Source organism: Priapulus caudatus, unplaced genomic scaffold (assembly GCF_000485595.1).
Source record: "Priapulus caudatus unplaced genomic scaffold, Priapulus_caudatus-5.0.1 Scaffold1071, whole genome shotgun sequence".
In the NCBI taxonomy this organism is placed as follows: domain Eukaryota; kingdom Metazoa; phylum Priapulida; class Priapulimorpha; order Priapulimorphida; family Priapulidae; genus Priapulus; species Priapulus caudatus.
This window is the reverse complement of record NW_014578132.1, coordinates 8,361-15,365: the sequence shown is the minus strand read 5'-3', so window position 1 is coordinate 15,365 and position 7,005 is coordinate 8,361. Positions and strand designations below refer to the sequence as shown.

Here is a 7,005-nt window from a genome sequence, read left to right as displayed (position 1 = left end):
TGGTGCTAGCAGGTGTTAATGGGCCAATTATCACCCGCTACAGCACGTATATATATATATATATATAGCGCAGTAATTCCATTGATCAATCAACCGGAGTCAGTATAACTCACTGCAAATTTCCACGTCTTCGTCGTAGGCATTTCCACAGTCATCGACGCCATCGCAATAGAGCCTTATCGACAGGCACCGGTTTGTATGATTGCAGGCGTGCTTATCGGGCAGGCACTGAAATTGTTCTATAAGAGAAAACATTTACCGAAACTCAATTCGGGCGCGTGCATTGCTGTGTTCCGTCCTGCAGCGGCATTTCCGTGTATTTTCCGTGTTTGGATTTCGATTTATTGCGCATAGGCATTTATATGCTTTCCTCGGGGGGGGGGGCTTATTTTGCGCTTTTTATTACCCTTTCTCTGACCGGTTCGCTCTGTTGACGAGAGAAGGATGTTAATTGCCCAGCAAACAACAGATAACCAAACAATAGCCACCTCGTGCGAGAACTATAACCGATAATAGTGAATGTGTTGCGAAAACTCACGGCAGGTATCTAGCAGCTCGTCAGATCCGTCCACGCAGTTGTTCTTTCCGTCGCAAACGAATCTTCTATCGAAGCATCTGTCCGCATCGTGACAGCAGAACAGAAGCGGTGGCTCTCCTCGATAATCCGCGAGATGCGGGCGCCGCCGCGCTAAACGATGCGAACACAAACGCAACGAACGATGCGAACACAAACACAACACGGCGCCTGCATAACTGCATAACAGACTACGCGAAAAGAATCGCGGACATGGTATTATTACCGCGGTATATTATTAAAACGTCTATGAACTGTTCAATGATTCGGTTTCGGTGAAAATTAACCAGTTATACCCTTCGCTTCAATCGTGGCGACCGAAGTTTACATTGAACTTTAATTATTTGTTCATACGGTAATTAAATAATAATGTAATAAACAAAAGAATGTATAAAAAAAACTCATAAACCGTTGCCGCTATGTGAGAAATACGCAAATACGTCCAAAGCTGTCATACAAGTTGTTACTCAAACATGCTTTATATGTATACATACAATGCGTCCGACTTGTTGTTTTTTGTTGTGTGTCGCGATGCTGGTTTGAATTCAATTGTCATTTGTTAAAAAAAAAACATAATAAATCATACTGGGTCAGGCAAATTCAGTATCTGCAAACCCCTGTTTATCTTCAATGTGCGGGCTTCTGGGCGATCCGCAGATATTTTTGTCTGAACAAACGCCTGACAACAAACATGAGCTGTTCTCTGTTTTCTGTCCCGACATGCGGCTAATAAACTATCATACTGGCGCGATATTCAATTATCATGAATAGTACATTAATTACGATCAATGTGATGCTATCAGTGTAAAAGCCCGTGCATATTGGCCATTCTGTTATATAGCCAATGTGGGCTTAATTTATCTTTTCGCTTGCTCGCTCGCTCTCTCTTGGGGAGAGACCCCCAGACCTAGTGTGATCCTGTACACGCCACTGGTTTCGCCCCCCCCCCTATGAAAATACCCTGGCGCCGCCCCTGATAGTATCCTATAGTATATAGTATATAGTATATAGTATATAGTATATAGTATATAGTATATAGTATCCTAGTAGAAATAGTATATATTTTTAAACGTTAACCGAGATTCTGAACTTGCTTTATCTGCATAACGGTCCCATTATCTGCTCAACGGGCACAGACACAGAAAAAATGTACAGAAACAAAAGAAAACATTAGGAGGCTCATTAGAAATTTTTAATTTCGAATATTGGATCGGGATCTCGGTATCTCGATCGGTATATATCGATATCTCGAATACATGTTGACCAGCCGATGAGTGAGAAGTAACACGTACGTAATCTTACTGATAACAAATTCTCTTTAGAGTCCTGCGCTTACGTAGACAGAGTTTCGCTGCGTGGGTTGCAGTCAGTTTTACCACGCATGATCTAATATAAATACTTGACTTGATATTGTCGAAATACATAAATAAGTAAATAAGAAATAAATAAATAATAGATAATAATAATAATAACATTAATCATCGTATTAAAAATTAATAAACAATGAATAAATGAAGCCAATCTCAACAGAGAACGAGAGAAAGAGAGAGAGAGCGGGAGAGATTTGGTTAATTTTCTCACCACAGGTGTCGTACTGCTCATCCCAGTCGTTACCGCAATCATCATAGCCATCGCAGAAGAAATCCCGATCCACACATTTGTACGTCTCCTTACATTTTACATGACCCTCTGGACACTGGAGAAGCTCTGTAAGGATAATGAATTCATTACATATATGACTCTTCTAGTGCGCATGCGTCGACGAGCACCCATGCCGTCATGATCATATTCCGGCGGGCATTGCTGTTTCTGGGAATGGTTTGATTAATTGTGTGTGTGCGCGAGCGCGCGTGTGTGCGTGCGTATTGGTGTGTGTGTGTGTGTGTGTGTGTGTGTGTGTGTGCGCGCGCACGCGCTCGCTCGTGTGTGTCTGTGTATATGATGCTTGCTCATGCGCGGGTGACTTCCGGTGGCTGGAAAAAACACCGACGCCTGCTACCCACGTGAAAACCTTAAATGCACATACGCAGGAGCCAGGGGAGCAATGTCTATATTATAACCATCCGCGCGTTAACCATAACCATAACCATAACTCGATCAGTGCGCTGGAGCGCGGGTATCTGGATCGGAAATGTGGTCCGTACAGCTTACAAAAACGAGTAACTTATATCTATATCTGCGTCTTCCTGCGCACGTGCTAAAACTAATGCAGGAATGTAGACCCGCACTCAGCAGAAAAAATCAGCAAAAATCGCTACCGGTGCTGCTAGGTAACAGTTTCACCATATGGTTAGGACGAATTGTTTTCACGAGAGGATTATGTAAAATGTACATTTGTCTATCATTTCATATAACTGAGTTTTACATTACTATATTATATTATTATACATTGTAATATATTAATATTTTTCATATTATTATCTATAGTATTACAACAAGATACATATTGATTACAATAAGACGTAGATAAGTATTGATATTATCCACTAATGATGGTAGCCAGCAACGATAGTTGACAGCGAAAATTGTGCGCTACAAGTTTGCCGCCTGAGGCTAGGAAGTAATATAGTTGTATCACCAGCGAATGATTATTATGAAGACATTCCCATTATCCATTAACGATGGTTATCACTAGTGATGATGGGTCCTAAAAATAACTGGCGAAAATTAATGCGCTACAAGTGTACTTGCAGTAAATAATGTAGTGAATGATTAATTATCATAAAAATATCCGAGCTGATTGATGTTGTCGAGATGTTGTCCCATCCCTGTGGCTCATAGTGTCTATGTCCCCCAGGGTACTGCCGGAACGTACCCTGGGTACGGTCCGGTATACCGGAACGTACCCTGGTAACTATCTAGCTGATATGGTTAGGGATATGGTTAGGGTTAGGGTTAGGGTTAGGGTCAGGGTTAGGGTTAGGGTTAGGGTTGGGGTTAGGGTTAGGGAGTAGGGCGGTAGGGCGACTCCGTTAGACTCGGTTAGTGGAAGTATGGCGAGGTACGCGTCGCGGCATATTAAGATATGTAGTATTTAGTAGCCGAGGGGTACGCTGCGGCGGTAATACGGCGGGCAGTGACCCTGGGGGACATGAGAGCCCAATCAGCATTACGGCTGCGGCAGCACAGGTGTCTTAACTGGGTCCAATTCACCCGCTTACATACGCACGTATAACTATATCATATATAGCGGCGCAGTAATTCTATTGATCAACTCAACCGCGAGTCAGTATAGAGCTGCACTGCAATATTTGCACGATGCTTCGTCGTAGGCATTTCCAGCAGTCATCGAGCGCCATCCGCAATACGAGCCTTATCGACAGGCACCCGGTTTGTATGATTGGCAGGGCGTGCCCTTATGCGGGCAGGCACTGAAATTGTTCTATGAAGAGGAAAACATTTAGCGAAACTCAATTCGCGCGTGCATTGCTGTGTTGCCGTCCTGCAGGCGGCATTGTACCGTGTATATTTCCGTGTTTGGATTGTCGCATTTATTGCGCATAGGCACTCTCATCCACTGCTCTCCTCCTCGGGGGGGGGGGCTTATTTGGCGCCTTTTTATTACCCTTCTCTCTGACCGGTTCGTCTGTTGACTAAGAAGGATGGTTAATTGCCCAGCAAACAACAGATAACCGCAAACAATAGACGGCCCCACCCGTCGTGGCGAGCAACTATAAAGCCGATAATCAGTGATGGTGTTGCGAAAACCAACAGCAGGTATCTAGCAGCTCGTCGAGAGTGCCGTCCGACGCAGTTTGTTGCTTTCCAGCGTCGAAACGAATCTTTCTATCGAAGCAACTGTGCCGCATATCGTGAACAGCAAGAACAGAGAGCGGTGGCTCTCACTCGAATAATCCGCGAGATGCGGGCGCCGCCGGCGCTAAACGGATGGCGAACTAGCAAACGCAACGACGAGATGCGAACACAAGGTACACAAACGGCGCCCTGCATACTGGCATACAGACTACGCGAAAAGAATGGCGCGACATGGTATTAGTTACCGCGGTATAGTATATTAAAAGCGTCTATGAACTGTTCAATGATTCGCGTGTTCGCGTGAAAATTGAACCAGTTTAGGCCCTTCGCTCTAACATCGTCGGGACTGCGAAAGTTTACCATTGAACTTTAATTATTTGTGGTCATACGGTAATGTTAAATAATAATGTAATAAAACAAAAGAATGGTAATAAAAAAAACTCGATTAAACGTTGTTGCCAGCTATGTGGAGAAATACGCAAATACGCCAAAGCTGTCATAACAAGTTGTTACTCAACATGCTTTATATGTTATACCATACAATCGAATCACGGACTTTGTTGTTTTTTTGTTGTGTGTCGCGATGCCTGGTTTGGAATCTCGAATGTCATTTGTTAAAGAAAAAAAAGTAATAAATCAATACTGGTCAGGCAAAATTCAGTATTTGCAAACGCCCTGTTTATCTTTCAATGTGCGGGCTTCTGGCGTCCGCCAGATATTTTTGTTCTGAACAAACGCCTGACACAAAACATGAGGCTGTTCTCATGTTTTGCTGTCCCCCGAACATGGCGGGCTAATAACCTACTCATACTGCGCGATATTAATTATCAATGAATAGTACATTAATGTACGATCAATGGTGAATGCTATCAGTGTTAAAAGCCCGTGCATATTGGCCATTCTGGTTATATAGGGCGCAATGCTGGGCCTTAATTCTATCTTTTCGCTTGCCGCGTGTCTCTCTTTCTCTCTCTTCTCTCGCTCTCCCGGCCTGCTTCGTCCTCTCGTCTCTCTGCTCTCTCTATATAATATATATATAGTAGTATATATATATATACTATATAATAACTAAATATATATACTATATACACATATATTATAGCGTCACAGCTAACACACGTATCCGCTGAGCGCAAATGAGTAGACTAAGAGAGCTGCAAAATATAAAACGCCTATTTATATATTAATATATATAAAGAAAACAATATATATATTACTTAAATAGTAGTTAATGAAACAGCTCAATAATACGCTATTATAAGGCTATAGGGTATTAATATAGCTCTTTAATGAATATATATATATGATACTACGTAAGTCCAGAGCTCATAATAGAGAAAAGTATGACGCCGTTTAAGCAGCGTTTTGCATAGTTTTTAAACGGGTGTCAATATTGCTATCAAGTATGTAAATAAATAATATTCAAACTTTACCTTGTTTTCGTCTATGATTCTCCCTTAATCATACGACACCACCAATTTACCTGAAAATCGTATGTGTTCTTCAAAAAAGTTCTTTGAATACGACACGGTTTCACACAGTTTTCCCAAATGTTCGCATGTATTCGGCGCAAGTTTATTATCGGATTAGTGTTCTATTGTCTATGACGGAACGCTGGGGGCTGTTGGAGATATTAGGCATCGAATTGTATTTAGCGTGTAGCGTTTCCAGCGTGCTAGAAATAAATGTGTGCTCACGGCGAGCTAGCAGCTGATTTTAGCTGTGTTTCCATCGTGTTCCTGATGATAAGGAAGCAAAACAAGTGCTGTTACTGTGCTTACCTAATATCCCCAACAGCTCCAAGCGTCCCGTAGTTACAACCTGGTGCTGCCGCCGCATATCAACATGCGCCGAATACATGCGAACATTTGGGAAAACTGTGTGAAACCGTGTCGTATTCAAATAACCTTTTTAAATAACACATACGATTTCCAGGTAAATTGGTGGTGTCATATGATTAAGGGAGAATCATAGACGAAAATAAGGTAACGTTTGAATATATTTATTCACATATTGATAGAATATTTACAAGTTGAAAACTATGCAAAACGCTGTTAAAACGGTGTCATACCCTTTTTCACTCTACATAAATCTTACTGCAAGCAGCTAGCGTCTCGTCTTCCCAGTTTCCACAATCGTTCTCTCCATCGCAGAGGAACCATTCCGGAATGCAGGTGACCGATGCGTCGAAACCACAGAAGAGACGCCCCTCTCTACACACATTGTACGTCAGCCAGGCAGGACCAGCTGGTAACGTAGAAATAAGCATGCATGTTATCAAGAGCTAATAATAACGTATAAATTATAATAATTATTAATTAATATGATATATTAATGATTAATTATATCAATATATTATTGGTATATCAAGGTTATATCAACTTATATCAAGGTTCGTGCAGCTGTTTATTATTACCATTATTAAATCTTTATTGCATATAATTCAAATTCATGTAAATGTACTGAATACGGATTTTTATAGAGAAAAACATTTTATGAATGCAATAGTGTAAAAAGCTACTTCAATTCTTCTTGCCCATATGCTTGATTGCACGCGCACGCCTAGCAAATAAAGCACGTGTCACATTCGATACACAAAACACATATCAAATTCGTTGTCAAACAACAGCTAGCAAAAAAACGACAATCGAATAAGAGTGAATGAATGCTTTACT

The 7,005-nt window shown here is 41.5% G+C and overlaps 1 protein-coding gene across 1 annotated transcript in view; it reads right to left on the bottom strand.

Moving 5' to 3' along the window:
- LOC106815238 overlaps positions 1-3,849 on the bottom strand; it is a 16,592-nt gene extending 12,743 nt beyond the window's left edge. The window contains exons 1-2 of the mRNA XM_014819671.1: positions 3,818-3,849; positions 2,156-2,281 (exon numbers count right to left, since the gene is read on the bottom strand). The gene's annotated coding sequence lies outside the window, so the exon portion shown is untranslated. The remainder of the gene's footprint in view (positions 1-2,155; positions 2,282-3,817) is intronic.
- Between the last annotated feature and the right edge of the window lie 3,156 nt (positions 3,850-7,005).